Here is an 11,503-nt window from a genome sequence, read left to right as displayed (position 1 = left end):
TGTTTTCTTAGAAATTCTCGCTATATTTCTAGTATATTCCACTAAGGACTATTGTTCTTCCAATATAAGCCTTCCACATTGATAATTTCTCAAACTCAGTGTCGCGCATAATAATAATTATGTACAAGACCTTATTCTAAACTCTCTACACAAATAGAAGAATTCAAGGACATTCCATGCAAATCTATGGAATTCCAAGGTCTTTCAAAAAATTCTCCTTATATTTCTAGAATATTCCACTAAGGACTATTGTTCTTCAAATATAAACCTTCCACATAAACAATTTCTCCAAAATATTCCCAGTTCGCACAAATCCACTAGCCTATCGCATACTAATTTGTCCAGCTCTGTGTCGTGAACGTTATCGAACAATCCATCTGTAAACAACACTATCACATCCCATGTTCTTACTGTAACATTAATTTCTTGTGTCACTCTTCAATCATAAAAATTAACACCATTCCCTAACTGAAAAGGATAATTGAAATCCTTCTATTACCCTCTCTCTTATAGCAACAAATCCATTATCTCCAAGGTTGACCGTATGTACAATATCACACATTAAAGTCAAAATACAAGTTGTTGACGAACCTTGACATTTCATGTTAAAATAAGCATCGTTGAGAACCTCCATTGGCTGAATTTTGTTCCTTTGATCTTTCTACTTGTGAATCGATAATTCATTAATTATAATTAACTATCTCTAATATTCTCCATAATTGATACCCTTATTCGCCCAACCACCAATGACATCCGCTACACCTATGATTTCTTCCTATATATGAAAAAAATGTGTCTTCCCTACGAGGAGCTTTGTTAGATTTTGGGATGTAAAACGAGTTAGCCACCATCTTCATCTTGAAATTCCCATTAATAAAACTTGAGACATTAGAACACTCACATAAAAAGTTTAGATCCTCATCTATATCCATCTCGTCTACAACATCTATCTCATCAATATACATCTAGTCTATAGCCATTAAAGAAACGAGTAAAGAAGTGACAAAGCTGAATATTTATAAAAGGGGATTCAAAAAGAATTACCAGAGTACTATCGCGCTTAGGACTTGAACTTGCGACCTAAAACAATTATTATATTTCTTTTACAAAAAAATCAAATCTTGACGGATTTCTTCATGTGAATTCACTAGTTCATATATAGTGAAAATAAATAAATCGTTTCCCATAATCAAGAAAAACACCAAAACATTTTATGGACACTCAATTACACCTTGAGATACTGGGTAATCTCTCTGTTTCAATATGTTTGACCAATTTGACTTGGCACGGAGCTTAAGAAAAGAAAGAAGAATTTTGAATCGTGTGGTATAAAAATAAAGATATGTCAAATGTATCAAAAATGTCCATTAATTTTGTGGTCTTAAACATATCATATGGAAAGTAGAAACTAAATAATTCCTAAAAATTTAAAATAAAACAATCGTTTAATCTCGACTCTCCATATGACATGTTTAAGACCACAAAATCAATAGACATTTTAATGCATTTGACATATCTTTATTTTTATACCACAAGATTCAATTTCTTAAACTCTGTGCCAAGTCATATTGGTCAAACAAATTGAAACTGAGAGATTACCTAGTATGTCAAGATGTTATTCAGTGTCCATAAAATGTGTTGGCGTTTTGCGTGATTATGGGAAATGATTTATTTATTTTCATCATATGTGAACTAGTGCATCCCCAAGAAGAAATCCGTCAAGATTTGATTGTTTTTGTAAAGGAAATTCAATTATTGCTTTAGATTACAAGTTCAAATCCTAAGCACAATAGTACACTAGTCATTCTTTTTGAATCCCCTTGTATTAATTTTCGGCTCAGTCACTTCTTTACTAGTTTCTTAAATGGCTATAGACGGTATGGATATAGATGAGATGTTATAGATGAGATGGATATAGATGAGGATCTAATCTTTTTGGATGAGATTACTATTGTCTCAAGTTTTATTAAGGGGAATTTCAAGACGAAGATGGTGGCTGACTTGTTTTATATACCAAAATCTAACAAAGCGCCTCTCAGGGAAGATGCACATTTTATTTGCATTGAGGAAGAAGCCATAGGTGTAGCGGATGGGATTGGTTGCTGGGCCAAAAGGGTATTGATTCTGGACAATATTCGAGACAGCTGGTTAGAAATGCTGACCTATTGATTCACAAGCAGAGAGATCAAAGGAACAAAATTCAGCCAATGGAAGTTCTCAACGAGGCTTATTTTAAAGCGAAATGTCAAGGTTTGTTAACGGCTTATATTTCGACTTTAACGTGTGATATTGTATATGCGGTCAATATTGTAGATAGAGGAGTTGTTATAACAGTCGGGGTAATAGTTTACAAATCAGAAATTCAGCAAAAAGGATTCAATTAACCTTTTTAGTTAGGGAATGGTGTTAAATTTGATGATCCAAGTGTGGCACAAGAAATTAAAGTTACAGTAAGAACAAGGGATGTGATAGTGATGGCTACACATGGATTGTTCGACAATGCTCACGATGTTGAGTTGGAGAAATTAGTACACGACGGGCTAGTGGATTTGCATGAACTGGGAACATTTTCAAAGATGCTAGCACGAAAGATTGCAGAATTTGCACTGCAGAAAGTAAAAGCATTTAAACACCTTTTGCCATAGACTGCCTCAAAGTTGGCAAAGACGTGTTGGTGGCAAGCGTGATGACATTACAATAATAGTTTCCCGTATTTTGCCCCAGTAGTCGTATTTAGGGGTTTAAGGTTTAGGATTTATGGTTTGTGCTGTAAAATATGCCTGATCAAATTCGCTAACATGAGTTTGAATGAACTTTCTTATACTCCTCTGTTTCAAAAAGAGTGGTCTGGTTTGACTTGGCACGAAGTTTAAGAAATTAATGAAGACTTTTGAATCTTGTGGTCCTAAATTAAAGTTATGTCAAATGTACAAAATTACTCTTAATCTTGTGGTCTTAAACATGTCACGTGGAAAGCAAAAAAGTAAAATGTTACCAAAAAAGGAAAGAGGTCATTCTTTTTTAAACTGACTAAAAAGGAAGGAGGTCATTCTTTGTGAAACGGAGGGAGTATTTTTTTTCTATTGATGCTCATAATCTTCTTGAGTGCCCTTTCATTCCTATATGAGTTTAAATTTTAATTCGTGTGTGGTATATAAAATATTTAGACTATCAAATTACTTATAAGTTAAATCTCATGATTAACGTTAAAAATAATTGGTTACATAGTAAACAGTTCAAAGCTTTGTTTCCTCTATGTAGATCAGAGTAGTCTACTTAGAAAACAGGCAAAATACAAAGATCTATTGATCCATATGAAACTATAGCTATTTGTTGACCCCTTGTCCTAGATGTTGTTTGGTCACTAAACCCAAAGACTGAGGAGTTAACTCGGATGGACTAGATCGAACCTAGGGAAACTCCTGGTCCTAGGAGCGTTTCCCCTTTAACGAGCCCTACACTACATAAATCTAGATTAGTTAAGCTAATGGAATATATCGCTATGTACCGTTTGTGCTTCCACTGAATCATTGCTAATCGACAATCTCTTTTTAGCAGTACTAGTATCGAAATTTCTGCATATCTACCTCCGTGCCTATTTGCATTTCTAACTATCGGCAACTTAAGGGTACAGACACCTAATTTGTCATTGTTGTCCTTTCTCTCTAGTGTCACCCATTTATTTAACTACACATGCCTCATCTCCATCTAATTCCTCTATTTTACATTTTACTGTTCTGATTCTACCAATGCCTCCCTTTTGGTAGAGATTCCATCATCTAAAGCTGAAGAACATTCTCTGTGACTTCCATCTATTCTAATCTCATCACATTTCTGCACAAATTCACAACTTACAGAGGCATTCAACTTTATTTTTAAACTAAGCTCATTTTGAAGCAAAGACAACATTGGTGCAACCAACAGAGGTAACACAGAAGGGGCGATATTACCTATAAAATCTTGATCAGTTATAGCCATGCCAGTCTGGAATCAAGGATGTCTCACCACATGCTAATGAAAAGAGATCTTACTGAACATCTGCTATCGTGACTACCTGAAACTGCATTATAAAATGGTGCAACGCCAAATGACATCAGTATATGGAATGTACGCTATGTAATAAGACCGAATGAAATAAATAAATAACTGAACTGAAAAGAAACTGAAAGTACCCTCGTTATACCCCGTTTTAACTCGCATCAAATAGTGTACAACAAATTGGTGATTCCTAAATTAATTAACTTAAGAAGTCGTCACCTAATTATTTTTACTGTAAATTAGGACACCTAAATATTTAACTAATGTAATGCGAACATTAACTCCAATTAATGATCTACTTAATTTATGTGATTCTAGATAAGGCTCTAGTTATCCTAAATGGAAGAGATTAAGTATCCTTTAGATTCATTAAAAACAATTACTGATCAAACTTAGGTTAAATTTATAAAGTTTTTGAAACAACTAAACCAATTTTAAATATCTATTATAACTAGGTGCTAATTGGTTTTAGAAAGATAAAAGTAATATCATGACTAGCTAACTTAAGTTGTAAAATTAATCAAAAATATTAATTTCATGCGGGACAATAAATGACTTTCCCAACTTAAAAGAGGGTCAAATTAAAAGAAAATTCATTCATGAGTTTGAAACATTTTGTTTAAAAAAAATTAAAAGAAATGCATTGATTTTTCATATTTGAAAGGAAAGAGTGATATCAAGAAAAGACTTAAAAGAGTCTATAGAAGTCTGACTTTATTGGATAAAGATTACTGCTCTATTGTTGATTAAAGATTAACCGATAACAACAATATGAGGGCAAAAGATTTCATATCATGATTCTAAACTAATGATTAAAGATAACTACTCTATTGTTGATTAAAGATTAATCCATAGAGATTGACATAAGAAACAAGAATTCATTATCATTTCAGGTTTGTAAAGCAACTCATGTTTTGCGACTGAAGATTAAAAATTTCATATCATGATTCTTAACTAATGACGATCCTATAAGCATGAAATGAGCGATAGAAACCTAAATAAATATTCACTTAATTTGAAATATATGATCTCACTCCACAACCTAAACTCAAAATTGTTATTACGGAAAAACAAGTAGCAATACATTCAAAAGAATATTTTTGCTCGATGAGTTAAATAACGTGATAGAGGATTAATACAGACCTTTTCCAGGGCAGCAAACTAGTGCTTTTGAGTTTTATACTCCCCTATCGACTCCCTCTAGACAGATTTTCCAAAGGACATAGCAAAGAAATTTTGCCAAAAGACTTTTTGATGTCCAAATCTGTCTGTTGAGAAAGTTAAAGAGCCCTATTTATAGAGAAAAAATGATGTGGTATCATTAACGCTTTTTTGTTCAGAAATAACTCATCAGTTAATGATATTATAAGAGTATATATATATATATTATTTTTTCCGGTGTGATTAAGGTTTCTTGTTCATACATTAATCATTACCCAATGAAACTATAAAATTATATTATTATTTTTTTGTGTATCGTTAAGGTTTCTTGTTCACACCCTACTCATTAGTCAATGATACAAAATTAATATATATATATATATATATATATTCTTCTGGTATTATTAAAATTTAGTCTAGTTATTTGTTTATTTTATTTTTATTAATTTGAAAATAGTTAGTAAGTATTTTAACTTTTGTATTTAATTTTGTTTCTTGAAAAGGAAAAATAAAGAAAAAGAGAAAAAAAACTAAAAAAAAGATTAACTAACAAATAAGGGAAAGAAAAACAAAAAAAAGTAGAGAAGAAGAAAGAAAGAATAATAAAATCATTACCAAATGGTATTCTAATAAAGAATAAAATAAAAAAAATAACAAAAATAATTATTGAGAAAAGAACCAAAATAAAAATAAAAATAATAAATGAAAAAAGAACAAAAGCAAAAAAAAAAAAGGACAAAAATATCAAAAGTAAAAAAAATGATAGGACAAAAATAATAAATGAGAAAGGAAATTAGTCACGTTTTGTGTATCATTTAGCAAAGGTTACTTGCTGGCTAAATTTCCTGTTTTTTGTAGTAGGACAAAACATTGGGCTTGGGTGTGAATTTGGGCCTAAACTAAAGGGAAGCATGAACTGTAGTTTATTTTGGGCGAGTAGTATTTACTGAATTAGATTGAGTTGAGCTATGAAATTGTAATTATTTTGTGTTTTGTGGCTTATTTATGTTGTTTCCCGCCCCNCCCCCCCCCCCCCCCCCCCCTTTTTTTTAAAGATTGTGCTGCATTTTTTTTGCTGAAGAAAGAATATAAATGACCCAAAATGTATTGGTGAATTAGCTTGTGAGAAAAATTCAATTTTTTTTCTAGTTAACTAATTTAATGATGATTCTTTCGTCCTAATAAATCTTCTAAAATATATATTTATATAAGAGATACAAATAATTTAATATACATATCCAAATTGAATTTCAAGGCTCCCAATGAAAAATATAGTTTAAAAATGATTAAATTATGAGGACGTCACCCTAGGGCCAACATGACGTATAGGACCCTAAGAGTCCCTATACAAATCACTTAACATAGATCATATGTACTAAATATGATAGCAATGCATAAGCGTTATGAAATCATGCTAAAAAGAACTTTACATGACATGCAATGACCAAGGTAAATTATAAAATAACCTGTTAGAAAATATAAGTTGTAACGATGGTCAATGCAAGCTAAACATTTGTAAAACACATGTGATATACCTCTTGAAGTAACCTTGGTTCATTATCGTGTGAAGTAGCCATTTACCGACATATATACCATGTGAGTTATAACATGAAATCAATTGTCTTCCCCATACCGAAAAGGGGTGTCCTTAGTTACCAACGTAAGAACCACGAACTCCTAGTTGACGTGGATCCTCTAGTTAATGTCGATCTAAGACAATCATCCTATGGTGACGCATAGTTTATGTGACATGGGTAATCACCGCTAGTACAGTCAGTGCTAAGCATAAGTCCCATAGAACAGTCTTTAATCATATTCTTTCCATCATCCATGGAAAGGACACAATTAAGCAACCAATTCAAGCTAAAATTATATCCATGGAAAGACACAATTAAGCAATCAATCCAAGCTAATGTTCACTTAGAATAGCTCCTTAATCTAGATTGAACTTAGGTGAGAAGACATTTCAACCTTATGAATTATTTATGTGAGAATGACCTTTCCGAACAACATTAACATTGATGCTTACTCTCAAAGAAACCTCAAATCATTTACATCTATTTGATAAAAGAACATAAACTCATCTTTCATAGTTGATAATCTTCATCATGTGATCATAGTCTGAAACTCATGGATCATGCATGGTTTCATAGGAATTCAACTTAAATATATATAATTACTTCAATTCATGCAATAAAAGATAGAAATCAATCAATTAGATCATAATTAAAAAGATTCCATGGGAATTGAATAAAACAATTTTTCCTTCATTACAAACCTCAAATATACACAAAAAAAAAATAAAATCAGAGCAATACAATACCTATATAAAGTATAAATGAATTATCAGAAGCCTCAAGAGTGATGTCTATAAGCTCTTATTATGCACTCCCAGAGCTCTACTGCAAAGCGATAAATAACTAGAACACGAGGGAATAATTATTCAATGCGTTAATAAAAAAATAAGTGAAGTTTTTCACCAAAATAACTTTACTTATTTAAAATGAATAGTTGAAGATTAAAGCACGAGTGGGTGAGATTAGCTTTGTGTATTGCTATTAATGAGGAAAACGAAGACTTGATAGAGCAGTTGTTAAAAATAAGGAAAGGGCAATTCAAAGCGAGGGTTAGAAAATCAGCAATTTGAAAGGAAAAGAACTTAGCCTGTAATTCAATCTTTGCAATGGAGAAAGAATTTTTTACAACAAAATATTTATTTTGTTCTCCCACACATCCATTTCCACGACTCTTTCCATCTCGCCCATCTTTACCTCGTTCCCATGAATTGCAATTAAACATAGTATCATAAGCAATTACATTCGATGACAGTTTAGGTTGATGTTATAAAGTACTTAGAAATATTACTATAGGTAGGATAGGGTATGCGTACACACTACACTCTCTAGATTCCATTTTGTTGGCATGTGCTTATAATAAATCAACTTTTAAGAAAGAACTTAAATTTATTGGGTAATCTTAATTTATAAAATTGGAGAATTTAGGAACTCTATGGAGGAAAGGACTCCATAGGTGAATACTATCATATCTTGAAGTTGAAAGACCAAAAGATATGGTGGGAATTGAGACTTGGATGGAACCCTGCTCTTCTTCTTCTTTCTTAGACTTAAGAGAATTTGGGAAGAAGAACTTGGTCAACTTTTATGAAATTAGGAGAATGCATTTAATTGGGTAATTTGGGGGGGNGGGGGGGGGATTTAAAACATTTATATAGGGCCTAAGGTAGAAGGTAAAAAAAACATAGTATTGTGTTAGAATAATTAGGAAAAGAACCAAAAGCCCTTAAAATAAAATTGTCGAGCCTTACCTACGGTTCGTAGGCCCTACTATGGAGCGTCCTTGTCAGTCATAGGTAGGGTTGAGAAACTTAATTTTGACCATCCAATCGACGAGGTCCATGTACGGTTGGTAGGTCTACCGACCGGTATATGGCCACCATAGGTCCTAAAGAATTTTCCTAGAAGCTCTTCTTCATTTCCCTTCTACCTACGAATTCCATCTACGGTCAGTAGATGCTTCTACCAATCATAGGTGGGAGCCATAGGTCACACCTGCAACCCAAAAGCTGCATTTTTCCATTCTTTCCAAATCCAGGGTGTTACAATATCTCCCCCTTGGGAACATTCATCCTCTAATGGGACTCAAGACATCATAAAGAGGATAGGAAGAAGATCTAACAACCAAACATGAATGCAATCACATAAATGCACATATCCAAGAAGGAAACTCAACTCCAAGCTAAAGTATATCCAGAAAATCATCCCATAAGGTCTATATGTAACTCGTATTCAAATGCACATAAACATGGAGAATTCAATCGAGATAACTCATTTTTTCAAAAATTAAGTTTTTCATGAATATGCATAAATAACGAAACAAGGGAATAACTAAGACATATGAAACCAAAAGAGTAAACCATGAGGAACTAGATACCTCAAACTAGATTAGGAATGGAGGGAAATAGATGAGGATAACGAGACATCGTATCGGCCTCGGCCTCCTAAGTAGAACCCTCAACCAACTGATTCCTCCAAAGAACCTTTACGGAAACAACTTCTTTGTTTCTCAACTTCCCAACTTGCCTGTTTGAAATCTCAACGAAACTTCTTCATAAGAAAGATTATCCTTTATACCAAGACTCTCCAATGATACTATAGATGTCGCATCACCAACATATTTCTTCAACAAGGAGATATGGAAAGCCGGATGTATCGATGACAAGTCATCAGGCAAATCAAGTTCATAAGCAACTTTACCAATACACCTCAAAATCTGATATGACCCACATAATAGGGACTACGCGTCCCTTTCTTCCTAAATCTCATTGCATCCCTCATGGCTGAAATTTTCAATTAGAACTAATCATCTACATTGAATTCAAAGTCTCTTCTTCTAACATCGGCATAAGACTCTTGTCGACTATGAGACGGTCTCTACCTTTCCCTAATAAGCCAAACTTTCTCCATAGCTTCATATACCAATTCAGAACCTATCAAAGCAACTTCACCCACTTCAAACCAACCTAAAGAGATTTACACCTTCTACCATATAGAGCCTCAAATGGATCCATACCAATGCTTGAATGATAGCTATTATTATACGCAAACTCAATCAAAGGCAATTGATCATCCCAATTACATTTGAAGTCAATTACACAAGCTCTCAACATTTCTTCCACTTTTTGGATAGTACACTCCGCTTTCCCATTGGTTTGGGGAAGAAAGGTTGTACTAAGCTTAACACAAGTACGAAGCTCCTTTCAGAAATATTTCCAAAACTGAGAAGTGAATTATGTAACATGATCAGAGAAAATGGATAGAGGCACTCCATGCAACCTAACCATATCCCATAGGTATAACCTAGCATAGTCTTCCACCAAATAAGAAACCTTGATGGTGATGAAATGAGCCGATTCGTCATACGATCTACTATAACCCAAATCGAGTCATGTTGTCATAGGGTGCGGCATAAACCAACAATGAAGTCCATATTCAAATCTTCCCACTTCCAAGTAGGAATACTGATATCTTGGGACAAACCTCCCAACTTTTGATGCTCGACTTTCACTTGTTGACAACTAGAATACTTAGCCACATATTCCACAATATTTTTCAATTGCTCATCTAATTCCTCAAGTTTTGTCGGAGCCATTCGGAAAGGAGGAAAATAGATATGTTGCGTATCTGGGGTAGGTCAATACATAATGTATTTCTATTTCAGAAGGAACACCGGGTAGATCAATGGGAAACACTTCCAAAAACTCAGTAACTCGAACTAGATGATATGTGCAACCCTCAGAAATCATTTTTCTAGCTTTAAGGCAAGAAACAAACTGACCTTTTGGCATAGAATTTCCCCCTTTCCATTCTAGGATAGGCTCATTTGAAAACTGAAACTTGACCACTCGGGTTCTACCATCAATAGAAGCATAACAAGAATGCAACCAATCCATAACGAGAATAACATTGAAATCTAACATATCAAGCTCTACAAGATCAACATAAATGCTCTATGGGATAATAAGATGAGAAAATTTATATAGACTGTCTCAGCCACAATAGACTCACCAATAGGAGTAGAGACTGATAAATGATTTAACAACATATACAGAGAGAGGTAAAACCTCATAGCCATATATGGTGTCGCCAAAGACAAGGTAGCACTGGTATCAAGTAACGCATAAACATCAAGATGAAAGACTTTCAACATAACGATAACAACATCGGGAGAACCCACTTGTTCATGATGAGTTTGAAGTGCATAAAATTTGTTTTACTTCTGACTCTCACAAGGATCTGACAAAGGGTAAAGTTGATCATGTCACCAATTATCTCCTTCATTCTTAGCAACTGATGTGCAATCCCTTATCTTATGATCCGTCTTGCCACAACCAAAATATGCATTACAACCAACTAGACATTTACCCTCGTTCTTCCTTCCACATCTAGCACAATTAGACAATGAAGATCCACCAACATTTACTCCTTGAGACTTAGGGTTAGACACCTTATCTTTGTTGAATTTTAGAGTCGGAGTATTGGAGGATCCTTGACCAAAAAATCCTTGTCGAAACTTAGAAAGACCAGGTCCATCAAACCTTGATAACCGGTCCTTGCCTTCTTTGCCTCCCTAGATTTCTCCTTAATTTTCTCATCTTATATTTGTTAAGAATGTACCAATAGACAAGAAATGCCCATATCATTGATGAGCATGTGGGTACTACAAACATTGACTACCATCTTAGACACTCCCGAAACAAACTTACTCATCCCTGCCCTAGGATCCA

The 11,503-nt window shown here is 33.7% G+C and overlaps 2 pseudogenes; one reads left to right on the top strand and one right to left on the bottom strand.

Moving 5' to 3' along the window:
• Positions 1-246: 246 nt before the first annotated feature.
• On the bottom strand, positions 247-965 carry LOC125856118 (probable protein phosphatase 2C 55; annotated as a pseudogene).
• Positions 966-1,908: 943 nt separating this feature from the next.
• Positions 1,909-2,727, top strand: LOC125856117 (probable protein phosphatase 2C 55; annotated as a pseudogene).
• Positions 2,728-11,503: the final 8,776 nt, after the last annotated feature.

This window comes from Solanum stenotomum, chromosome 2 (assembly GCF_019186545.1).
Source record: "Solanum stenotomum isolate F172 chromosome 2, ASM1918654v1, whole genome shotgun sequence".
In the NCBI taxonomy this organism is placed as follows: Eukaryota; Viridiplantae; Streptophyta; class Magnoliopsida; order Solanales; family Solanaceae; genus Solanum; species Solanum stenotomum.
The sequence above is the reverse complement of the archived record's forward strand: the minus strand, read 5'-3'. Positions and strand labels throughout refer to the sequence as shown.